Below are 25936 nucleotides of genomic sequence, written 5' to 3'. Positions count from 1 at the left end.
GAGCCGAGAGCACACCACTACATTCTAGCCTGGGGTGATAGGAGAGAAACCCATCAAAAAAAAAAAAAAAAAAAGAAAGAAAGAAAGAAAAAGAAAGAAAATTGAACATTATATGCATGGCTTGCATTTGTGGCTTTTGCTAGTTTTCTATGGGATGGCACTCTCTTAGAATGTTTCGAGCTACAAGAAGCAGCTGACTAGACTGCTAGACCTGACTAGCTGACTAGACCTGACTAGAGTCAAGTGCCATGAACAATAAGGAATTCATTATTTCACTGAAGTAGAAGTCTAGAGGTAGGGTGGGCTTCAGCATTGGTTAATTTAGCAGCTTGCTACACAGCAAGACCCATGGTTTTGCCATCTTTCTACTTCGCCAACCTCAGTGAGTTGACTGCCTCCTCCTCACAGTGTGGCTGCCGTAGCTCCAGGAAATGTATGTAGACATGACAACAGCCAGTGGAAGGAGAGAGAGGGGTTCTTCCTGTGTATTTCTGCTGCCCATCAGCAGACATCCCCTGTCACATGTCATCAGCCTGAATGGAGTCACAGGCCCATGCTTAGACTGATCCCCAGCAAGGGGATGGGACAACCATGAGTGGCCAAGACTAATCATGATGCACTCTGGTGCTGGGGTTCCAGATGAATCTTAGGGAGCAGCTGCCTTCTGGAAGGAAGGTAGACACCAGAACATCAGGGCTCCATGAACAGGAAAAGGAAGGGCTTCTCCACTAGGGATGTTGTAGGCAATTGGGAGAAGCATCTTATTGCCTTTGCCAGGTTGACTGTCTCATTTTGAAGGCGGCACGGGGATGTTCTTATGTAAAATGATGTTGAGTCGATGAGCCAAGAGCACATCTGTTATTTCTGTTTGCCCAACAGCTTTGCATCTCTCCCTTTTGGAAACTGTCCTTCTCCCACTTGGCAGGGCTGTCAGTGACAGAGCCTCAGAAATGACCCAGAATTGCCAGTCAGAGTACCCCATTAGCCAAAAGAGTGTGCTTATTTCCTTAAAGGGCCAGCAAAGATCTCGGGGAAGGCTCTGACTGGCCCAGCTTGAGTCATGGGCCCCGACCCTGACAGGGAAAGCCTGAGTCTAATGTCGCACATCTTCATTATGAGAAACTGTGATTTGTGAAGATGGCCTGGAAGCCTGGCCAGACCCTACAACAACTTCTCTCTTGCTGGCGAGGAGTTGTGTTCCTTTGGAGGAGAAGAAGCGTTCTGGTTTTTGGAATTTTCAGCCTTTCTGCTCTGGTTTCTCCCCATGTTTGTGGTTTTGTCAACCTTTGGCCTTTGATGTTGGTGACTTACGGATGGAATTTTGGAGTGGATGTCCTTTTTGTTGATGTTGATGCTATTCTTTTCTGTTTGTTAGTTTTCCTTCTAACCGACAGGCTCTTCAACTGCAGGTCTGTTGGAGTTTGCTGGAGGTCCACTCCAGACCCTGTTTGCCTGGGTATCACCAGCAGAGGCTCAGTTGGAAATACAGAAATACCCGTCTTCTGCATCAGTTTCGCTGGGAGCTGTAGACCACAGCTGTTCCTATTCGGCCATCTTGGAAGCCTCCTGACTCTTTCACAACTTCTCAATAAATAAGAGATGACTGACTGTCTTTTTAAGTCCATTTGTCAGGAGCCAGAGACCTGGACTAGAAACTTCACCTGATATCTGCCCCTCCTTGTGCCATAGCAAGTCACAGATTTTTCTGAGAGCAAATCAACCAAAAGTAAAAATAGAACCTGTTGATTTTCCTAAGAGGAAATCAACCAAAAATAAAAATAAAACCCGCTGCTTGAGGTGTTTGACTTAGGAATTCTTTCCTGGGCCTCAGAAGCATTGGAACTTTCAGTTTTACTCTTCTCACCAGCACCTGTTAGTTTGGAGACAAAGCTAGACTTCAGCTCTTGGAGGCAGGTGAGTGTAACAGTCAAACACATGGTCCCTGGAGCCTAATTGCTTGGGTTCAAATCCTGGTCTTGTCACTTGCTAGCTGTGGGCCCCTGGGCAGTTTGCTCAACCTGTTTGTGTCTTCATTCCCTCTTCTGTAAAATGGGGAGAGTAATCAAAGTGCCTGTCTCACAATGTGGCTGTGAGAATGAAGTTAGCTAATAAACATCAAGGTCTTAGAACTCTATACGTTAGATTCTGGGACCTCATATAAGCTTCTGTGCCTGGGTTCTGAGCTCATAGATGGTGGCAAGGATTAGATGACGTTCTGTGTGAAGCACGTCCTGCCCATAGTAGGGGCTGGGTAAAATGGAGCAACATAGTCTCCTCCTCACACCCTATGTAAGCACCTTTTCAAAGCGGCCCCGTGTTCCTTTACCCACTCAGTTCTTTTTCCTCCCAAAGACAATGACTTGCTTACTGAAAGAGCCTTGCCGAGCGCACACACACGTGACGGCATTCCATTAAAAATCTCTTTGCATAGCTCTAATGCAGTGAGAGACATTTGTGGTAGGTTGGACAGGGAAGCACTGATTTTGAAAGGAAAAGGGAACAAAGTGCTTTTATTCCCCGTTGAATGAAAAAATACTTCCAAGGCTCTGATGTCAGATCGTTTCCTCACTTTCTCCCGCAGCAATGTGCCAGAAACTCTGACAATGAACCGCTGTCTCCGACTAATTGTTCTAGTGGCGATGTCTCCTGTTTGACTTGATTTTAAACCGTGGAGCACGTCAAGAGGAAGCTCATTGATCTGCCGAGGGTTTGCGCGTTTCTGTCTTCGTGCATCTGTTGTGGGTGAAGAGAGCAAAGATTCTTCATTCAATCAAAGGCCCCCTTTGGAGATGCTGAGAAGGAAATTTCCTTTGGAAATTCCCAAAGGCTGGTTCTTTGGGGAAGTGAGAACTCTGCTGCTTCAACCTTAGCCTAGCCTGCCCTCCTGGTGGGAGAGACCAGCAGTGCCTTGGCTTCCAAAGAAACAGGAGACAGAGGGAATTTGTGGCCAGAAGCCCAGCCTGGTCATGTCCCCTGGGCCCAGTTGTTCCCCTCTCTTGTTTCCATATCTGTGTGTTAAGAAAAAGCATCTGAAACTTTGAAATAAGGGAGAAGATGACTGCGTGTCCTTTGAATGCCACATTAAAGCACTGTCAGACAGGCCCTGCCCAATGGTAATCTAATTCTTCAGGGCACGGGCCAAATCTGGCTGCTGCCTGTTTTTGTAAATAAAGTTCTATTGGAACACAGCCACACCCCTTTGCGTACAGATTGTCTGTGCTGCTTTCATTTTGCAACCACGGCTGCATTTGAGTGGTTGCAACAGAGACCATATGGCCCACAAAGCTGACGATTATTTACTGTCTGCCCCTTTATCGAGCATTTTTGCTGACCCTGCTCAAGGGAGGGGAATGTACTTTTGTGTGATTTACTCTTTACTACCGGTTCGGGCCCAGACTCTGGAAAGTGTGATGCTAATTTCTGGAAGATTGATAACTTGCAAATGATTTCAGTCCAGTAGTCATGAAAATGATTTCTGTCCAGTGTGAAGGATACCCTCGAAGAATACGATTTTATTGACCCGCAGGACATTCATCATTTCTAAATCTGACTTTGCCGTCTTAGTCCAGTGGTCTTTCTGTCCTCTGATGCAGTTACTTTGGTCTTTCCCGTAAGGCTTTGAACTGGCTTTCTTGTCCTGCTGGTCCCCCGACTCATAGGTTAAAGAAATCCTTGACATGTGCTCATTTACTATTTGTGTAAGAGTCACGTTTTTACTTTTTTGAGAATTATACATTGACATGAAGACATGGGAGCAGATCAGGGGTTAGCAAACTGTGCCCTCGGGAACCCTGAGTGTCTTGGGGAAACCCGAAGTCCCTTAGGTGAACTATAAGGAGATAGGGAGGAGAGAAGTTAGGGTCCCTTACTTCTCCATCAACAAGAAAAGCTCCACTTACAAACCTGCCTTCTATTTTGTGGTTTTAAACATAAAATTCCTTGAAAAAAAAAAAGAAAAAGCGTTTTGCTGCAAAGAAAAATGTGTTGCACCACCAGACAAGGTGCTCGGGAAGTTTTGGAGTTTCTGAGAACTGCGTGTGGAGCCAGCAGGGCTGTGCTCGGCTCTGTTGGCTGTTGGGGGCTGTGCATTCCCGGGCCGGGTCTGTAACAGGGCCCTGGTCTGTCTGTGGCTGGCTGGAATGCAGTGTATTTATGTTCCTTCAGAGGAGGAAGAGGCCTCCAGAGAGCCGGCTTGAATACCAACAATTCCCTCAGGTCTTAACAAGGAAAAAAAAGTGTGCTTTTCCTTCCTAATTGTGTTTCTTAAACAAATCTGAGTGCAGTTGCACGAAGCATGGTCTGTGGCATCCGAGTATTGACAATTTCTCATGAGAATATTCCGGAAACCGGCAGGTCTTCATGCATGTCAGAGAACTGCAGGACTCACCAGGTGCTGGGAGGGTGCCTGGCAGGTCAGGTGGCAGTAGGAAGAGAGGAAACTCCTCAGAGCTCTGTGTGTGTGAGTGTCCTTGTTTAATTTTGGGCTTATCCATTTATTTAAGATTTTGTTTTATTGTGGTGAGAACACTTACCATGAGATTTACCTGTTGCACTCTGGTGGTGGGGAGTCTTAGGGCTCAGTTTGGCCATTGCCTTGCTGGGAGCAAGCCTGTCTACCCGCTGGGTCTCTGGGGTCTCCTGAGAGCAGGGCCTGGATGGATGGGAGACAGGGGAGCAGCTCTCAGATTCTGAGACACGCTTGCTGGTATTTGCTTGGGTTAGGTGGATCTGTGGTATAGGCCTCTCCATTCTTGACAGATTGATCTTTTTTTCTTTTTAATTGATATATGTTAGTTTCACATAACAGAAAATTAACTGTTGTAAAGCATACAGGTCAGTGGCATTGAGTGCATTCACCTTGTTGAGAAACCATCACCTCTGTCTAGTTCCAGAACAGTTCCAATCACCCTAAAAGTCAGTCTCTATGAAGCAGTCACCCCCTTCCTCCATCCCTCTACTCTTCAACCCTGGCAACTAATCTGCTTTCCAGGTCTATGGATTTTCCTATTCTGGATATTTCATGTAAATTGAACCCTACAGTATGTAACCTTTTATGCCTCAGCATCATGTTTTTGAGGTCCATCCTTGTTGCAGCAGAATCAGTACTTCATTCCATTTCATGGCTGAATAATATTTCATTGTATGGATAGACTGCAACCTGTTCATTCATTCCCTTGTTCATGGGCATTTGGGTTGATTCCAAATGTCGGCTACTGTGAGGAGTGCTGCCAGCTTGTTCTTGTCCCACATAAGCCCCTGCTCTCTTGCCAGCCTTGTCACTGAGCACTCACACAGTGACACCCCCACCAAAGAGTCTCCTCTATTTCTGGGCATCCGTGGGGATGTTTCACACAATGGATGCTCTGTCCCAGGTGCCTGGAGGCAGCCTCTGCTGCCGATGCCCTCTGTGGGCAGACAGCTCTGCCACACCCAGCTGGCATTGCCAGGGGCCTTGTGCCCCGACCCACCAGGCTCATGCTGTGATCTACTGAGTGGAAGGCCTGTGTGTGGGGCAGGACCTGGTCGTGGGTGGTCTTGTTATAGGATGAGGACCTTGTCGTCTTGTGAGGGCTTTTGCTTCTTGCCTCTTACTCTGCAGATCTTTTCACTTTGGCTGGTCATGTTCCCCAGAAAGACATCTTCTAGTCTCAGAGGGATAGAAGAAGGGTGACAATTCATTCTGATTTACCTAGGACGTCCCTGGCTTTAGCACTGAAAATCCATCACCCTGGGAATGCATCAGTCTCAGGAAAATCAGGACAGTTGGTCATCCAAGATAAGAGCCTGCTTTTTTGGGAGGGGGGATGATATCTCATCATTCAATGTGTTGAGTTCATTTAATCCCCCTTCTTTGAATTAGATGGCTGAGTCTTACCTTCTGTTGTGCCCCTAAGCCCAGAATCCAGAGCCTATTTTCCTGATGCTGGCTAGAAGTTAAACTTCTTTTCTTCTGTGGGATTGGAGGAGAGGTAGTCACTTTGCTGCCTGGGGTTGAGGAAGGAACTTGGAGATCTAGATTCTATTTTTAAAGATTTTTGAAGCAATCCTCTTGCTTCCAGCCCCTCCCAACACTTTTTATTCAGAGCTGATGAATTCTTGATGTTTCCTGGGGTTCTGGGACCCAGGGCACTTTGCTTCCCATTGTTTCCCCTTTGTCTTGGTTCAGCTTTCAGCTCTGATACATTAGTTCATCCAACCTGCTTTGCAGCTTCCAAATACATATATACATACATACACACACACGTATGTATTTGGACATGTCTTCTTGCATTTCTCCCTTCTCTTTTTTACCTTGCAGGCTTATTTATGACTTTTTAGAAATTTATTTGCTGGCATGTGAGTGATTCTCAGGAAGGAGCAGAGAACAGCACATGTTTTCTCTGCCATGCCTTGCTAGAAGTCTCATTTCCTCAACGCGTGAGATGAGGGTTGGGTCAGGCAGACGTGGTTTCCCATCTTGGCTCGGCTCCTGTCAGCTAAGTGGCCTTGGACAAGCACATTGACCCCATCTAAGCCTGGTTTCCTTTCTAGCCTGGCCTCCCTTCAAAGTAAGAAGAGTAAAGTGAAGAGTAAAGTGGGATGATAATGATAATAGACCACAGAACTTGTGGGCAGCGCCAAGCTTGGGCCAGACATGGGTGGCTGGGGTTAGGCTCTTTGAAGAAGCCCCTCAAGTCCGCATCTCCCAGGGTGTTCTACAACTTCCTCAGCAAAATGTCTCCCTGCCTCCCTCTCTCACAGGACCTCAGAGCCCATCCAGCAGTCCCAAAGGGGCCACACTTTATTCCATCCCTGCTTTCAGCAATTCATTTTCTCTAGGACTTCAGAGCAAAAACTTCCTCTTCTTTCTGCCAAAGGGCTCACCAGCCCACCCTTTCCTCCAATAGCTGGATTTTATTTAATTTTTACTTTTTTTTTTTGCCCAGGCTGGAGGGCAGTGGCGTAATCTCGGCTCACTGCAACCTCTGGGTTCAAGTGGGTCTCATGTCTCAGCCTCCGGAGTAGCTGGGATTACAGGCACCTCCCACCATGCCCAGCTACGAATACCTGGATTTTAAATCCTAGATTGCGCTTAGTTTTGATACTTGTTGCTCCCCATCCCCAGCCTCACCTCTGCCCCGCACATCTACTCTTCTTTGACCCATTCTGGCCAAGCTCAAAGAAAGGCATCTTCTCCCAGGAAGCCTTTCCTAAGTCTGTCGGCCTTCACAGAGGTCCCCCTCACTCTGTGCTTCCTGTTTCTAGGCAAGAGCAGTGGAGCACAGTGCTTAGGTGTTTGGGCTCTTGAATTTGAGTTTGTGTCTCAGTTCTGCTATCATACGTACAAGCCGTGCTACCTTGGGCAAATGACTGCACCACTCTGAGCCTCAGTGTCCTTATGAGTAAAATAGGGGCTAATAGTAGGACCTAACAATCTCTCTTGAGACTGTTCCAGAGATGAAATACACGTAAAAAAAATGCAGTGTGGTTAGAATACACACGTAAGCACTTGAGACAAGTTTATTACGACGTCTGTGTCTGCTGTACTTTGATTTTGACTTGCTTTAACTGCCAGGCTATATCTAGGGGTGGGAAACTTCTCTTCTTCCTTTTTTTTTAAAATACTTTGCAGCCCCACCCCAGTGGCCCGGGATGTCGTCATGCCCTGGAGCAGGAATCCAAAGATATTCTTGCCTGCTAGTCTCGCATCATCCACGGAGTGACCTTGAGCAGGTCATGTCACTTCTCTGAGTCATTTTGCTTTTGGCAGCTGGGAGACAAATTCCTGCTGAAGCAAGCAGAAAAGAAAGTGAAAAAGAGACTGAAGCTTTTCACAAATGTTTCTTCCCTTCTCTCACAAGTTTATTCCCCACCAGCCTAGCCAGAGATTCTTGTTATCTCAGTTAGATGGAACCCTTGGGGTCTCTGGCTCTCTCCGGCTTTCAATCCTGGCTTTACATGAGAATAAACTGGGGAGATTTTAAGGGTGCTTATGCCAGGGCCCAACCTTGAATCAAGGTGGCTGGAATTTTAGGACATGACGTTGATGTCAGAGGTCTTTAAAAGCTCCTAGTGAGACTCATGCTGCTGGCCTGTGGTCCACACTTCGAGTAGGGAGGCTCTAAACAACCCTCTTGTCCTTCCAGGAAGCATCTATCAGACATCTGAGTCAAGTAAAATGTGTAGTTTCCTTTTACAAAGCTCACCCTTTGGTCATTGGATTTCTCCAAGGATGGGGAACTCCCTTCCTCCCAAGGGCCACATTCTGTCGTTGGACAGTGGCTCTGATGGTCAGAAAGTTCTGCTTTCCACGTGGCTACAGCCAGCATCCTGGAATTTCCATTCCTTCGTTCATGCTGAGGGTGGCTTAGGCTGGCCCAGGGAGGTCACCATATCTGCACTATCCCTCATCTGAATGGCTCTGTCAGGAGTCAAACCTCAGGGTCACTCAGAGAGCAGGGCTGTGAGGCAGCCTCTTGGGTTTCAAAGAGCCCCACCATTCAAATGCCCTGGATCCAGAAAAGAGGCCATCCCGCTAAGTGGCATTAGTCTAGTGTCTTCCCAATACACCTCCACTAGAATTTTCTGGACGATGTGTTCAGAATAACCCACTGAATCAGAATCTCCAGGGGAGGATCCAGGAAGCTTGCTTATTTTAACACTGCTCAGGTGAGGGTTATGATCAGGCGTATGCAAAACGCCTTTAAACTGATTGGATTAGCTAACTCTGGCTGCTGAATGTTCCAGGGAGCAGACTATAAGATGGGAAAGAGCCTGTGAGGCTTAGTGAGGGTGAGCAGGTGGGAGTAGGGGGGTCCAGGCCTGGGAAGAGCTCACATCTGGGCCTGGGCCATCAGCAGGTGGTCTCCCAGGATGACGCTGGTATGTGGCTGTTGTAGCAGAATCCTTTACTCCCTCTCTCCCTAAATGGGTTCTTTTCTTTCAACCTTATCAGTTCTTGGGAAGAAGAGGAGGCAGAAAACATTATTTGTATCTCACTCATGCCTAGAGAGTCCTGTTCTCTGGGAAAAGATTTACTCTTTCAGGGTGAGTTCCCTGATTGGTTGGTTTGTTTCTCAACTACTGCAACAAGAAAATTCACCCTCAATTAAACAATACAGTCCTCTGTATTAGTTTGCTAGGGCTACCATCACAAAATGCCATCGACTGGGTGGCTGACACAACAGAAATGTATTTCTCATGATTCTGGTGGCCAGAAGCCCAAGCAAGGTGCCTGCAGGTTTGGTTTCATTTTGAGGCCTTTCACCTTGGCTTGCATTCAGCCACCTTCTCACTGTGTCCTCGCATCGTCTTCCCTCTGTGCGCATGCACCCCTGCCTTCACATCCTGCATTCAATTTTCCTTTTCTTATAAGGACACTGGTCACATTGGATTAGGTGGATTAGGGCCTGCCCTGCTTTGAAGGCCCTGTCTCCAAGTATGGACAGTCACGTGCTTTAGGGCCTACTTATTTGACCTCATTTAATCTTAGACCTCTTTAAAGACCCTATGTCTGAATACAGGAACATTCTGAAGTGCTGGTAGTTAGGACTCCACCATGTGAATTTTTGGAGAAAAATTCGGCCCATAGCATTTTCCTAGGGCTTTGTAAGTGGGTGACTGATGGCAACGTTGAGAGGGAGCCTGGGAGGAGCAGTTGTTAAGCAGGAGCAGGGAAGAAACAAAGAAACAGGGGCTGGAATGCACAACCCCATCACTGTCTTGCTTTGGTTACCTACTTGTTTTTATTTGTTTATTTATTTTTGTTATTTTTTTTGAGATGGCGTCTTGCTCTGTTGCCCAGGTTGGAGTGCAGTGGCACAATCTCGGCTTACTGCAACCTCCGCTTCCCAGGTTCAATTGATTCTCTTGCCTCAGTCTCCCGAGTAGCTAGGATCATAGGATTATGCCACCATGCCTAGCTAATTTTTGTATTTTTAGTAGAGATGGGTTTCACCATGTTGGTCAGGCTGATCTCCAACTCCTGATCTCAGGTGATCTGCCCGCCTTAGCCTCCCAAAGTGCTGGGATTACAGGTGTGAGCCACCGCACCCAGCACCTACTTGTTTTTAATTTCTAGACTCTCCTGCTCAGTTCTATTAGTCTCTAAGAGTATCCTACTCTTGTTTAAAGGATATGTTATCTTTTCTTTCTGAGGATTTTTTTTTTTTTTTTTTTGTAAGATGGAGTCTCGCTCTATCATCAGGTTGGAGTGCAGTGGCACTATCTCGGATCACAGCAACCTCCACCTCCTGGGTCCAAGTGATTCTCCTGCCTCAGCCTCCTGAGTAGCTGGGACTACAGGTGCCCACCACCATGCCCAGCTAATTTTTGTATTTTTTGTAGAGACGGGGTTTCACCATGTTGGCCAGGCTGGTCTCGATCTCTTGACTTTGTGATACACCTACCTCAGCCTTCCAAAGTGCTGGGATTACAGGCATGAGCCACCATACCTGCCTGGCCTGAGGATGTTTTTGAAAACCTTCTTCTGCTTCTCTGTTTCTCCCTTTCAGTCTGTTTTGGGTTCTGTGAAACTGGAAATACTGTTCATATGTCTAGGGGGATGCAGTTGTCTAATTGAAAATCCTGTGGGTGGGCATTTTTTTCCAAAGTGTCCCTGATATGGTTTGGCTATTTTCCTACCCAAGTCTCATCTTCAGTTGTAGCTCCCATAATTCCCACGTGTTGTGGGAGGAACCTAGTGGGAGGTAATTGAATCGTGGGGGCGGTTTCCCCCATAGTGTTCTCATGGTAGTGAATAAGTCTCACAAGATCTGATGGTTTTATAAGGGGAAACCCCTTTTGCTTGATTCTCTTTCCCTCTTTGTCTGCCACTATGTAAGATGTGGCTTTCACCTTCCGCCATAATTGTGAGGCCTCTCCAGCCATGTGGAACTGAGTCCATGAAACCTCTTTTTTCTTAATAAATTACCCAGTCTCAGGTATGCCTTTATCAGCAGCATAAGAAAGACTAATACAGTCCCCAAATATCAAATTCCTTGGGTCTTTGCTTTTGGCTCAGCCAGCCTCCCTGGGGAAGAAGCACCTAAGGGTCTGCTTGGGGGTTGAGTGTGTATGTGTGTGTGTTTGTGGATTGGGGGCCATATTTGCAGGATGCTGAGGAACTAGATGATGGCACTCTGGAGCTGAGATGGAGACAAGGGTCTGAGCCTCACTCTTCAATGGACAGACACTCACTTACTCCCCTGTTTTCAGTACAGTTCCTCATTCCTACCCTTAGTAGGGTCTGGTGTCCCCTAAACCAGCATCCTTGGCATAGCATCTGCTGAGAGTCAGCTACCCACTTGCAGCTGCAGAGCTGGGGCACTTGCCTGGTAATGTGGGCCTGGGAAGAAGATAGGGAAAGGGAGAGTTTAAGCTTGTAATGACTTTCAACCACCCTCCCCAGCCTGCCTCCCGAGGTACCTGGTACCTCCAGTTCCAGAAGCTTCCAAGATTCAGCAGTGCATGATCTCTGCTTATTTGCTCCTGTCTTTGCAGGCACTTATCAGAGAGGAGAAAGCCAAGATCCAAATTGGCTGTCCTTGTCTGTCCATTCTCCATCCCCCTAAACTTCTTGACATTTCCTATTTGCTATTGTTCCCTCTCCTGTTTATGTCTTATTTGTTTATAGCTTTTTTATTCCTTCCCCCTGACTCTAGTGAGTTTTGAAGACTGAGCAGAGATCACCATCTATGTGGTTAGCTGGAAGTTCGCTTCCTCTCTTAGCCTTAGTCTCCTCCTCTAGAAAATGGGGCTAGTAATAGTTTCCACCTCAAAGTCTGTGGGAGTTAAGTGAAAGAGTGCATGGAGAATGCTTAGCATGGGATCTGGCAAAAAAAAAAAAAAAAAAAAAAAAAAATTCCAATAAATACTAGAAAAAACAACCAAACACAATTATTGGCCTTACTCTTGGATCCTTGGAAATTCCCAGAAACAGTGACATAGCTCAAACCACAGGGCAGAGCTTCTAGCTTAACATTCTGCTTGCCCACTTCTGATGCTTGTCTTTCCCCCAATACTAAAAAAAGAAGCAAAACTTGGCATTTACCCACAAAGAAAGGTAGACCAAAGCAACACTCTTCAAACTTTACTGTGTATTCCTATCACTCAGGCTGTTATTAAAATGCTGATTGTGACTCTGTTGCTTTGGGGTGGCTGAAGAATTTGCGTTGGTACTGATGCTTCCAGTCCTGCTGGTACACAGATCACACTATGAGTAGCAAGGGACTAACTGGTAGAAACTTATCCAGTTGGCCAAGAAGGAGCAAGAAAAGGGGAGATGTCCTCCTGGGACTCCATTGGCTGGTCTTTTAATGGGGGATTTTGTCCTTCAGGATTGAAACCTAGCGGGAATATTGTGGGTTCCTCTAAGTGGCCACAAGATGTCATAATGTCATTACATGAATTCTCCCAGAAAGGTTCAAGTCTGGGTGTCAAGTTACATCCCTTAAAGCAGAAAATGGAAAGTGGCAGCTATCTAATCAGTGCTGCTTCTGGGATCATCCTCAGTCAAACCTTCCTCCCCTAGGCCCAAGGCAGATGTCAGGCTGATGGCAGAATCTTTGTCTTACCACCTTTCCCAATCCGACTTTGTTAATAGAGTCATGGGAGAATCACGTGGTTCCTAGAGACAGGATCTGCCATGAGAGAAGACTGGCCTCTTTAGAAACATGAAGTTCAGAATTTCCTGTGGTAGAGTTCACAGAACCACAATCTGGAGGGATGCTTTTCATAACCAAAGGTCTTCTTGAACAAATCAGTTGGGGAAATGCTTCTGTTCCATCTCCGTCTTTAGATATCCTAGATTCTGAAGATGATCATGTCAAAGGTTTTGGTAAGACCTGCAAGAAACCAATCTGGTTGATATCAGTTACTCCTGTGCTTCTCAAACATCTTCAGCCATATCACTCCTCCCTGCCATGAATACCATTAAAACCTACAAAGTATTTTAGGTTTTAATGCAACTTTAGCAGAACAAATGGTTGTACTTTCACATTGGAAATGAAGGCCCCCGTGGTGCACTAAGGGTAGGGTAGTAAAGAGAGATGAGTTTGAGGCCACCTGGCTAGAAATATGAGCTTTCTGCATTTCGGAAGCATCAGACAAACAACATCATCTCTACCATGATCATGGCCTTGTTACTTTCTTCTTCCTGTTACAGCTGTCTGACTTTATTTATTCTCCCCAACCATTAGGTGAAACCGTAAGAAATTGCTGTTTATGGAGGTAGGGAAAAATCAAATGTCAACAATTTCACATGGCTCCAGCTGGACTAGGGCTTGGCACACTATGGTCTGTGGACCAGTCTGCCCCAGCCCTGTGTTTGTGAATTAAGTTTGATTGAAACATAGGCATCCTCTTTTGTTCATGTATTGTCTATGACTGCTTTCATGCTTTGCTGGCAGAGTTGGGGAGTTGCCACAGAGACCTCCAGGCCAGTAAAGCCACAATATTTACTATCTGCCCTTTTACAGAAAAGTTGCTGCCCCCAGTGTAACTGGTAGGTAGCTCCTTGAGGAGAGAATCCACAGATGAGAATCATTTTTGTAGTTTTTCTGCTCCCTGCAGCAACACTGCAGCCTGTAAATAGTAGGCGCTTAATAAGTATCACAGTCCATTTTCTGCTGCTGTAACAGAATACCACAGACTGGGTAATTTATAAAGAAAAGAGGTTTATTTGGCTCATGGTTCTAGAGGCTGGAAGTAAAAGGGCATGGTGCTGTCCCCTGCTTGGCCATCTGATGAGGTCCTTCTTGTGGCATCATAATGTGGCAGAAAGCCTCACATGGTGAGGAAGGGTGTGATAGAGAGAAAACTCATCCTTTTATTAGGAGAACGCTTCTGTGAGAACTAACCCACTCCTGTGTTAACAGCATTAATCCATCCGTGAGGGCACAGGCCTCAAGACCTATCACCTCTTAAAGGTTCTAACTCTTAATACTGTTGGAATGGCAATTCAATTTTGACATGAGTTTCGGAGGGGACATTTGAACCACAGCAATCAGTACTAGATATAGAAAAAAGCCATGAGTCTTCTTCCTGGAGAAGGATGATACCTGATCTTTCATCTTCTTCTCCAGACCTTTGGCTTCTGTATCTTGACTCACTCCCACATGTTTGGCAGGCAAGCTCCTACTGCTGCCAGTGAAGTCAGCTTCCTTCTTTTTGAGTAAAAAAATTATCCAAAAATCTCTAAGAGCCCTTGGACATCAATCAGCTTGCTCTTAGAGCTGTGTGGATGAGGATGTATAAATGAAGCAAACATATGGATTATATTTCCATTGAAATACACACAGGCCCCGAAATTAAATGGGAAAGAGCTTGGCAAGGTCATTCCATTACTTGACCATTTCCAAAACTGTTTGAGGAAAGTCTGATATGTTTGATAAACCTCAATCACAGTGTGGAATTAACCTTTCTCTCCCCAGACTATGCAGGAAGCTCAGAGGGAGTGGGGAGAAGGCCACTAGATTGAACTACTCCTTCCAAAGCTTCTTGACTCTGACTCAGTGAATGATTGGCAGCTACTTGTGTCCTTTAGGGATTACATTTTTTTAGTCCGCCATGGATGGGCAAAATGGGGGCAACGGTATAATTTGCTGGAGGGGTATTCTCTTTTCCCTTCTGATAGATGCCTAGTGTTGTTTAAAAGAAAAAAACTAAATTAAAAAAATTGATTACACACCATCCATGTTTATTGTCAAGAAAATGAGAAGAGACAGATGAGCAGAAAGAAGAAAATAACAACCAGTCTGGTGTCATTTGACAGTGATGAGGCAGCCAAACGGTCATTGTATGCTTACATATTTGAGCAGAGCTGGGGGAAAAATTGGGGAATAAGAATGGTCTTGCTTAAAGTGCAAAGTACATTTGGAGGCTGAGAAGACATGAGCGCATTCTTAGGGCGGAGATGAGGAACTAGGGGGGTGGGAGGCATCGTTCCCTGATTTGAATTCTGTTTGCAGCCTTTCAGGTTGGTAATTTGGAGGATTCTGCCCTTTGCCCTAAGCCACTGTGCCTTGCAACTCTGGGGCGAGTCAGGAATTTGTCTGTCTGCACCAGGAAAACCGGAATTCCTGTAACTTTTTGTGGGCCAATTAGACTTTGAAAAAACTAGTATTTTTGGCAACACAATTGAAGGGACAGGGCTGCTGGTAGAATAGGATCATTTACTGCCTTGACTAGCAAAAGTCTCACTCGTGCTTACCGGTAAACACAGGAAATGGGAGATGGGGAGGCTGACTTGCCCCTCACCTGTGCTTCTTACTTTGTACCGATTGCAAGGTGTACCTCTGTTACATTTTGGTGCAATGGAAGACCCTGCTGAAGAGTTACCTTACCCTCAAACGGTTTCCAGACTCTCTTTCCCTTTATACCTCCCCCTCCAGAGGATTGAATGCTGTATAATTCTCTTCCCGTTTTCCTTGCAGCCAGAGTGGCTGGGCTACCCAGGTATAGCCTGTGAGTCTTCTTGGTGCAGCATTTGGGAAATCTTCCTTTTTCCTGCACAGAAGTGATTGATGCTTTTATGCTAGTGCAAAAGTAATTGCGGTTTTTGCCATAAGGCCAACTTATTCCCAGCTTGAGCATGGATGAGTTGCCTGGAGCTGAAGCAGCTGTCTTGTGTCCACAAGAGAAAGGCCTAGAGAATCACAGAGGTTGATCCTGAAATCAATGAAATCAGTGTCAGCGACTGCCTTCCTTCAGACCTTCTGTTAGGTGAGAAAATACCCCATTTTCTATTTAAAGCAGCATGAATCAGGGTTTCTGTTATTTGCAACCAAATGGCGTCTTGGCAGATGCACCACATGACCCGCTCAGCTTGGCACAGAGACAGATGCCCATCATGGTTTATAAGCTTAGTTGTGGCAAAAATATACTTTATATTTTGTTCCAAGTTTGGTGACTGTATCTGGGTCTCAGCAGGGAATTGATGATATACTCAAATAGTGTAATTAAAGAAAGTTTAATGAAGGCACCAGTGGAAGGGTATTGGAAGATTTAGGGAAACCACAAGAGATTGGTTACTGCCCTGGGGCTACCAGCTGGGAGCTGTTCTCACCCTTAGGCTAACAGGGCAAGGAAAGGAGCCAGAAAGAGGAGTGAGAGAAGGCTGCCTGACAGGAGTGTGCCCTGGGGTGGAGGGATGCTGCCAACTTGCAATGCAATAAGCACCCTGGCCTCTCTCTTTCCACCCACCAGTCTCCTGCCAGTAGTCCCCTCTTCTCCATGGGGAGTATGTTCCCAGATCTCTAGTGCATGCCTAAAACCGTAGAATAGTACTGAACCCTACATATATATATATATACACACATATATGTACACATATATATGCACATATATGTACACATATATATGTACATAAATACACATATATATACACACATCTGTATACATATATATATAAAATGCACGATTTCTTTTTCATTCTTCACAGTTTCATAGATGCAAGATTCATTCTTACCATAGATGTTAGCAGCCTCACCATACATTTTTTTTCTCTCCTTATTAAATCATGAACTTTCATCTTTTCACTTGAAGGAAGCACTTTACAGTTTCTCTTTGGCATACCTGAATTGCCAGCATCAATACTCTTGCACTTTGGGGTCATCATTAACTAAAATAAGGGTTCCTTGAACACAAGCACTGGGATAGCGTGAGAGTCGATCTGATCACCAAGAGGGCTACTAAGTGACTAGAGGGTGGGGATTGTAGACGGCGTGGATCCAACGGACAAAGGAAGGATTCATGTCCCAGGTAGGCTGGAGTGGGAGAGCACAAGATTTCATCATTCTACTTGGAATGGTGCACAATGGAAAACATATGAATTTTTTATTTCTGGGATTTTTTTCCATTTAATATTTTGGGACCGTGGTTGACTGTGGGTAACTAAAATCATGGGTAAGAGGTGACCACTGTACTAAGAAGAAGCCAGAGGACTCCGTACAGGGCGGCCTCCCAGGACACAGAGCAGGGTAGAGAAAAATGGCAGGTGAATCTGGAGGGGCACGCTGGAGACTCCTGTCTCATGAAGGGTCTGAGGCCCACTCATGAACGGTCTCAGGCATTCCAGGGAGCTGTGCTCCACCAGTTCAGAACCGCTGCTCCAGCTCCAAAAGCTTCGCCTTGAACTTGGAGTGCTCTTTGCTCTGTGTCTTCTCTCCAAGAAGTGGCCTCCACCCTCTGGCCAGTGCCCCATGCTTTGCGCCTCCAGCTTTGCCTGGCCTGCGGCTAGGGAGGCTTTTTCTGAAGCTGTTCATGGCTGGAGATCCACTGAGCTGACTGCCTGGCACAGTTCAGGATGCTAATTGGGCACCCGGCAGCTGCGTGGAGTGCTCTGGAATCAGGTTGATTTTTTAAATTCTGATTCTATTTAAATATCTCTGGGGACTTAGATCAAGCCTGTTAAACACAAATCCTTGATACAAGACCAGAAAGGAAGGAGCAGTTCTGTCCTATGTACGAGAGTCTCACTTTCATGGTCTCATGTCATCAGTGACACAACACACACCCATTTCACCCATGTGGGGAAAGGGGAAAGGGAAAGCAGCTTGCCCAAACCTAACTGAAGCTGGTTCCAAGGACACCTCCCTGGCTGGCCCTGTCCTGCCTGCACTACTTCCCTCTCTCTCACAGGTGCTCATGCCATTGGGAACTTACTCCTTGGATTTTCTACCTCACCAGGGAGCCTCTGTATCCTCACTTTACTGAGAAGGAAACTCAGGTGCAGAGAGGTTAAGTGACTCACCCAAGGCCATAGACTCCTAAGTAGCATCTTCAGAAGGAAAACCCAGGTCTTCTGATGTCAAAGCTTGTCTTCTTAACCAGTTGTGTCTAGCTCCAGTTTGCTCAGGAGACCCCAGAATAGCATGCCAGAAGCCCCTCTCAATGGGGGTGTGAGCTTTGGGCTTTTTCTGGCCTGAACGAAAGTTTACTTTGCACTCAAAAGACTCAACAAAAATCATCGTAACTGTGGTAGAGAATAGTCGTTAAGAGCACTTGGGGTCAGGCGGACCAGGCTGAGTTCTTAACACCCTTTGAGCCTTGACATTCTTGCCTCTAAAATGGAGCCATACCTCCCTCAGGTTGGATTCCCTCAGAAGCTGATCCTGGGACAAGGATTCCAGTGTGAGTAGTTTATTTGGAAGATGACCCCAGGAACACTAGAAGGGGCATGGGGAAGTGAGTTGGGGAGGAGAAGGTAGCCAATACTAGGCATATTATCAAGCAAGTCACCACAATGGGCAACTGGAGCTTAATGCCCTTGGGTACACTGGGGGTTCCTGAAGATCCCACAGAGAGTTATCCCACTCAAAAAGCAGAGGAGCTAGGGTATTGATCTTGCATCACCCATTGGCTGAGGGCTGCTCTGGGGTGATATTAATTCTTGGGGACCGCTGGCCTGCTAGGTGAGGCAGCAGAGCCAGTGAGAAGAAAGCCTTAGGCAAAGCAATGCAGGTGTTAGCAAGTGAAGTTGGGCCAGAGTGCACATGTTGGCAGGGGAAGTCGGGCCAGAATGCACCGTGTTTAAGGAGCCAGGCGCTGTTAGTGTTTCGGATACCTGCCCCATAGAGTTGTGAGGGGGCCATAAAATAATGCCTGGCACCTCATACATGCTCACTACACCAGGCCCTTAGATTACTCTTATTATTATTGCCATTACCATTCCTGTGACTGCTACCAACTCAGGGCACACTGAGCAGCCAATTTGGTGCTTGCCATGTGTCTCCTGCTGATGACTTTTGACAGCAGAGTCTTTTGCTTTAGCCACACATTTTATTTTCCCTAGTGACCATCCACTGGGCAGAAAGCTCTGAGCTCCTGGCCCATGGGATGAGAATTCTAGCCAGGTGTGTTTCCCAAGCACAGGAAAGAATTTGCCTGGTGGGAGGAAATTGGGCCTGGCCGTGTTCATGGGCCGGGCTCTGTTTTCTCCAACTCTTTAGAGAAAAGAGAAAAGCACCACCCCCTCCCTTCCGCAGCCAGGGCAGCCTCCAGCTGGCAGCCGGTGCCCGCGTGCACAGCCAGGACCTGCGTGCAGCTGCCCCCTCCTTGCGCTGCCTGCCCTCCTGTTGTTTCCCCGAGGGCCCCAATAGAGCAAGGCCCTCTTTGGGAGCTGCCAGAGGGTGGGGTGCTTCCTCCAAGCCCTCCTCCCTTCCTGTGTACCTTCTGCTACTTCCTCTTCCCACCCCACACCCCCCACCTTCCTATTTCTTTGTCATCCTTTCTCCTCTGGGCTCCTTGGGGAGGGGTGGGGTTTCGGTCAGGATTATTCCCACTTCTCCCCTCAGAACCACTGGCTGGGTTTGCAGGGTGTTGAGGGGGGCTTTTCCCTCCTCCTTCCTTTGGGTCTGTTCCCTCTTGTGTTTGCTTTGATCTCCAATGGATGCCGACAAGTGGACGGGCCCACCCACTGATCTCTTTCAGTGTGACTGAAAAGAAGCGTTTTCATGTTCTTGGGGCTCGTTGCTCTTGCTGCCTGCAGAAGGGAGCGATGCTGGCTGGTGATGGAGCTGCTGGAACCGTGCAGATGGAAAGAGCTGACAGTGCTGGCTGAGTTGTTATGAGGGAGCTGATGGTGGGGATGTGGGTTTGCTGTGGACCGAGGGTTGGAGGCAGGCAGGGTGCCGGGGTGGGGTGGCAGCCGGTGAAATTGGACAGATCCCCAAGAAAATGTAGCAGGCTCTCTCAGGAGGGATTTCCAGGAGCTGCTGTCTGGAAGCTTCCCAAGTACCTGCCATTCAGGAGGAGATGCAAATGAGGAACAGGCCAGTGGAGCACTTGGGTTCAAGTTCTGAATATATTACTACCTGACTAGGCCTTGAGTAAATAAATGAATAAATAAATAAAACACTCAGTCCTTCTGTGCCAGCACTTTCTGGGTCTTAACTGGCTAAGTGGACACCCCTTCCACTTAGTTTGGGAGTTCATGGTATCAGCTCTTGCTGCATAAAAAGAACCACCCAAACTCAGTGGCTTGTAACAACCACCATTTATTTAGCTCATGATGCTGTGTGTGACTCACAGTTTGAGCTGGGTTCTGCTGGGTGGTTCTTCAGCATTGACTAGGCTCACTCATGCATCTCTGGTTAACTGCTGGGGCTGCTGAGGGCTGGCTGGTCCAGGCTGACTCAGCCGAGACAGTGTCTGTTCCATGAGCTTTTCATCTTTTAACAGGCTACCCCAGGTAGTTTCTGGAGTCCAGGATAGAAGGACACAAAACCTTTTCAGACCTAGACCTAGGCCTGTCATGGTGCCACTGCTGCATCATTCTGTAGGTCAAAGCAAGTTACAAGGCCAGCCCAGACTCAAGGAGTGGAGAAACAAATTTTACCTTTTGATGGGAAAAGCAGCAAAGTCACATTGCAAAGGCTTACTGCAGATACAGAGGGTAGAATAGTTCTGGCCACTTTTGCAAACAGTCTGCTACACTTATGAAATAACAGGCTCAAGATCACTTGGAAGAGCAGAAAGTCTTTAGTGCAAAGAAAGATGCAAAGGGCAGAAAATCAGCTTAATCCCACAATCCCAAGGAACACATTGAGAATATATTTGTCTGCGTAATCCAGTCATTTCCCAGACTCATGTGATGGTGCTTTGGGTGGAGTAGGAACCAGAATTTGAATGACCAGATGAACAGAATTAGATGAGAATCCTTTTTCTGGTTGTCTATTTGCAGCTTCTAAGAAGTGAAGTCTCCTGACTCATCCACATTTGAGTTTGGACATATGCTAATGGGACTAATGAATTTTGATAGCTTGGATGGTGGTCCAGTTTTGGGGACCCCCATGATGGGGGATGGTGTCTTGCATGGTAAACCAGATGTCTGACAGCATCAACATCACAGGGAGAAGGAGCTCTGGGTACTGTATATTGAATACTAGAACCTACCCTACCTCACAGTAGGGCTTTTTAAAAATATGTGTTTTCTGGAAAGTCATAGCTGTCAATTGAAGGGGAGACATCTCTAAACTCGAATGCTTTAGGGGCTTAAGCAGCTTTGCTGTGTGACCCCTCTAAGTGAGTGTGATGCAGAGAGCATGTCATTCATTTCTTCTAGTTGATGATAGGACTTGCTGGCCACCAGGAGCTGGTGCCAGGAGAGATTTGGAGCTCTGGAGGATGGTGGATTTTCAGCTCCAGCAGCATCAGTAAGGAAGCAGCACAGTTTCAGTGCAAAGAGCTGCAAAATTCCAGCCTTCCTAGCCTCATGGCACCTGGGTCTCTTTCACAGATGCACACAAACAGTCTTGGAGCCGGAACTGGCCTCCAGAAATGTCGACCAGTTGTCATCCTCACTAGCAGTCTACCGGTGTTTATTTCTCTTCCGCTTTTGCCAGCTCTGGACATTCTCACTAAAAAATAAAACAGCAAATCCTGCATGGTTTTACGAAGTCTCTTTACGCATGCATACGTAGAAGCCGAAGGGTCCCGAAGCCGTTCTGATTGGGCAACAATGTGGAAGACAAATGATGGCAGTCGGTTGGCCACGCCCTCACATTATGGGGCGTGGCCAACCGACTGCCATCCTGCTTGAGAGGGCCAAGCAAGCTGCACACATTTTAATGTTCACTTGGGAGAGCGCTCCTCTCTTCCTCTTCAATTACCCAGCATGGCTACGTGGTGCTTTTCACTCACCAAGGCCTGGAGGTTAATTACTCCACACGGTGCCTTTTACCAGCAGGAGGTGTGCCTTGGCAGTCCTCAGCCCTGCACGTGGCCTGCCCAGATGGGTGGCACATCCCGCCCTCGCTGGCTGCTGGGTTTCAGTTTGTTTTTGTTTATGTTGGCTCTGTTTCAACAGAGCCTACAGATGTGGTCAAACTGGAAAGGGGGTGGGGGACTAGAAGCAAAGGGGGGAAATAAAGGCGCCAATCATTTCTGATATCATCTGATCTGACCAGAACTTTTTGAAGGGGGCAGTGAGAAAAGCCATGCTTGGTCTGGACCTCTGCAGCTTTCTGTTTTTGGTCTTGTCCCCATTCCAGCCAAAGAGTGGGAAGCCCGGGCACTGGGGCTCACCTTAAAGAGCCCCCACAGAGCTTGCTTGAAGCAGCTCTGATTTCCAGGCCACAGGCAGGAATGGCTTGGTTCATTGGCCTCTTCTCCTCTTGGGGCTCCGTGGGACTGGCTTAGTCCTAATGAGAGCTGGCAGACAGAAAGGGAGCAGGGTTAACAGAGAGCTGACTGCCCCTCTCCACGCAGACTTTTCACCTGGCTGGTAAAACCCGTCCCAATTAGCTGCCACAGCAAGACTGAGCCTGGAGCTCACAGCCCGTCCTGTCACCTGCCTTCCCTGGTGGTGGAAGCAGAAGCAAGACTGGGGGGGAATGACGAGTGGGTGGGGGGCTGTAGGCTGGGGGTGTGTGGGAGGACCCAGTTCCGGGAAGAGGCTGCACATTCTCTGGGGTTTCCACAAAGCCCTGGGGATCTCTTGTGGGACAAACCCTTGCCCCAGCAGGCTTGGGGAGGAGCAATGAAAGAGTTAAGTCCCCCACTTCTTCACCCACCTCCCTGCTCCCCTATGACTGTTCCAATGGCTCCCCTCTTCCTTGTGGGGCTCCTGCGGCTTCCACAGGGAGCCAGGCAGGGCCCTGCCCCTGGCTACATCTGTCAAATGCAAATAGTTGCTAAAGTTATTTAGTGTGTCCTCACGGCTCCTTTTTGTCACTGGTGTTCCCTAGGCAACCGCTGCTGGAATGCAGTCAACTTCTAGAGGTTCTTCACAGGCAGGAATAGAAAATGGCTCTTGCTCACTTCTTGTTTGGGGTCTTCTCTGAGTGGGATCCTTACACTGGGAACTAGAGTCCTTGTTTTCTTATTTGAAAAGAGGACAGAGAGAGAAACCTGAGCAAATTGCCCTCTAGAAGTCGAGGAGGTGGAAATTCAGGATCCCTTTGCTACTTTCTCTGGATGGAGGTGACCAGGGCTACAGAGAATGGCCTTCAACATGTTTATTTCCTTCTGCCAAGACCTTCCCACAGGAGCGACCTTCCCACAGAGCAAGAGAGGTTTCTCTTTTCTTTCTAAAGATTATACAGATCAGTCAACTTTATCTTAAAGCTGTATTTCTCATATAAGCAAAACATTTCTTATAAAAATTTAGAAAATACAGATAAAGTATAAAAAAGGGAAAAATCCCTATACACATTTCCCATAATCCCATCATCCAGAGATGATCACTCTTAACGTTTTGATTACATGCTTATATTTGTATAAAAGTCTTATACAATTTACCCCCAAACTCAATGGTTTTACAGTGGTTCTCAGAAATTTTTGGTCTCAGGACTCTTTTACACTTATACAGTCATTAAGGACCTCAAAGAGCTTTTGTTAGGTCAGCTATATCTATCAATATTTACTGTATAGGAAATTAAAGCTGAGACAATTTTAAAATGAAGAATGCACACACATGTATTCTATTAACTTTCAAAGCAATAATGGTATTACACATCATATAACCTATGGGAAAGTCCACTGTACACTCATGAGAGTGAACAAGGCAAATAGCATGCTAGTAGTATTACCAAAAGAGTTTGGACTTTGCAGACCCTCTACTAGGGCCTTAGGGACTCCCCAGGAGTTCCCAGACCCCACACCATGCTTTGAGAACTGCTGATTTTAAAATATTTAGAATTTACTATTGCTTATGAGACCTCTGGTCAGCTGGAGGGCTATTTTGATCTTGACTGAGCTCACTGGTGTGTCTATAATCAAGTGTGGCAGGTGGGTGGCTCTGCTGAACTTGGTGACTCCCTTATGTATTTGAGGGTTAGCTGGTTAGAGTCAGATCGAAGATGGCCTCAGCTGAGACTGCTAAGCTCTCCTCCATGGGGTCTCTCATCCTCCAGTGGGCTAGCCTGGGCTTGTGCACACGTCAGTGTCAAGATTTTGAGAGCTGGAACAAGAGCGAGAGCAAGAAGGCTAGGAGGGTGGGGAGGGGGAAGAGAGAGACAGAGAGAGTGCAGGAGTGCTCATGGCTTCTTGAGGTCTGAGGACAGGAGCACTGTCAATTTCTCTATATTCTGTTGACCAAAGTGACTCACATGGCCAGGAGATGCAAAATAGACTCTACCTCTTTTTGGGAATCGTGGCAAGTCACATTACAAGGGGCATGGATAAGGGGAAGGGAATAATTGTGGCTATTTTTGCAGTCTACCACATACCTTATGTTTGCTTAATGGCTGCATTCGTTTCCATTGAATGGACATGCTATAATTTATTCAGTCCTGATGGCTGGACATCGAGGTTGATTTTAATTTTCTCCTAATACGAATGAGGCTAGAATGAGCATTCTTGTGCATGAATTCCTAGAAGGGAAACTGTAGCAACAAAAGGTACGAGCTCTGTTAAGGTTCTCCATCCATTCTGCCAAATCTCTCTCCAGAGAGCCCACACTAGTTTATGTTCTCACCAGCAAAGGAGGAGACTGCCTGTTGAGAGACTGATTGCTGCAAGTGTGTGTGTGTGTGAGATCAATCACTTGTTAAAAACTGTTCTTTACGCCAAGTGTAGACAAGGCCTGTGGTCCTCAGTAATTAATTCTGCGGAGTGAAGAGCTACTCTTCAGCCTCCTTCACAGAAATGGCCACAGCTTGAAGAGACTGCTGGGGAGGAGGCTTGTTGGTAGACTGCTGGTTCTGAGTCCATCTATGGGCACCACTTTCCTTTCTAGCCCCTCACTGATCTTAAATAGTTATTTGTTAGAGATTCAAGATGCATCTCTTCCCAAGAGAACAAGAACTATCTTTTTTTAAAACAAAAACTAAAACAAAAACTGTTTCCCTTGGGGAAACAGTTTGACCTTGGTCGTGTGATGGTGAGGCTCTGTATACGGGCCAGTTGACTGAGGGCAAAATCCACAAATCTGAAGTTATCCCTGTGTGCCTTACCCACTCATATGGTTTGGCTGTGTTCCCACCCAAGTCTCATCTTGAATTGTAGCTCCTATAATCCCTATGTGTCATGGGAGGGACCTGGTGAGAGGTAATTGAATCACAGTGGGGGTCTTTCTTAGCTGTTCTCATGTTAGTGAGTCACATGAGATCTGATGGTTTTATAAGGGGGAGTTCCCCTACACAACCTCTCTTGCCCGCCACCATGTAAGATATGACTTTGCTCCTTGTTTGCTTTCCACGATGATTGTGAGGCCTCCCCAGCCATGTGGAACTGTGAGTCAATTAAATCTCTTTCCTTCATAAATTACCCAGTCTCCGGTATCGTCATTAGCAACGTGAGAACAGACTAATACACCCACTCTTCCCACTGTTCCACCCCATGATTCCTAGTGTCCACAAGTCAACAAACTGCTTAGTCCACATGGCCCTGTATGATGTTTTGCTTTATTTCTTCTTTATTTCTTACCATGCCCCTTATGTCTTCTCAGACCTGTGGCGCTGCAAGCCCCTGCTCACTAGTTTCCAGAAGAAACCCTGTTGAATAGTTTTCACTGGACGCCTCTGCTTCTGCTATTCCCTCAGGCAGAATTCCTATTCCAACCCTCTCTTTTTTCCATTCTTCATCTAGCTAATTAATAAGCATCCTTCAAAATCCAGCCAAAGGAACTCCAAACGTTCACTTGTGAGGCTGTGTTGAGACTCTCAGTCCCTGAATTGACTCATCTAGTAACAGCAGCTCTGGAGGAGATGTGGGAACCCTGGTTCTTGCTTTATCCTAGCTGTGTGACATTTAGCAGGGCAAGTGACCTCTCTGTGCTACAGTTTTTCTCTTCTCTAAAATGAAAATGACATTAGACTCATGTTTCATTTCCAGTTACTGCATTAATAGAAGTATGTGCCATTGTAATTGCTACTAATGCAAAACAAGAGTTTTTTTTTTTTTTTTTTAAAGTCCTACCTTGTGTTTCCTTGAAAAGCAGAGGATAAGACAAGGGTTTGTATGCAGATAATTTATTTTGAAGAAGTAATTTTTAGGAAAGGGTGTTGGGGGCTGG

The 25936-nt window shown here is 46.6% G+C and overlaps 2 long non-coding RNA genes across 2 annotated transcripts in view; both read left to right on the top strand.

The window, feature by feature from the left end:
* Positions 1-3769, top strand: part of LOC135969530 (uncharacterized) — a 5830-nt gene extending 2061 nt beyond the window's left edge. The window contains exons 2-3 of the long non-coding RNA XR_010584790.1: positions 1410-1914; positions 2582-3769. This is a non-coding gene — a long non-coding RNA (uncharacterized lncRNA). The remainder of the gene's footprint in view (positions 1-1409; positions 1915-2581) is intronic.
* Positions 1-25936, top strand: part of LOC107128960 (uncharacterized) — a 136971-nt gene that overhangs the window by 35030 nt on the left and 76005 nt on the right. The window lies entirely within an intron of this gene.

The sequence above is a fragment of the Macaca fascicularis genome, chromosome 2, assembly GCF_037993035.2.
Source record: "Macaca fascicularis isolate 582-1 chromosome 2, T2T-MFA8v1.1".
Lineage (NCBI taxonomy): Eukaryota > Metazoa > Chordata > Mammalia > Primates > Cercopithecidae > Macaca > Macaca fascicularis.
This window is presented reverse-complemented; position numbering and strand designations above follow the sequence as displayed.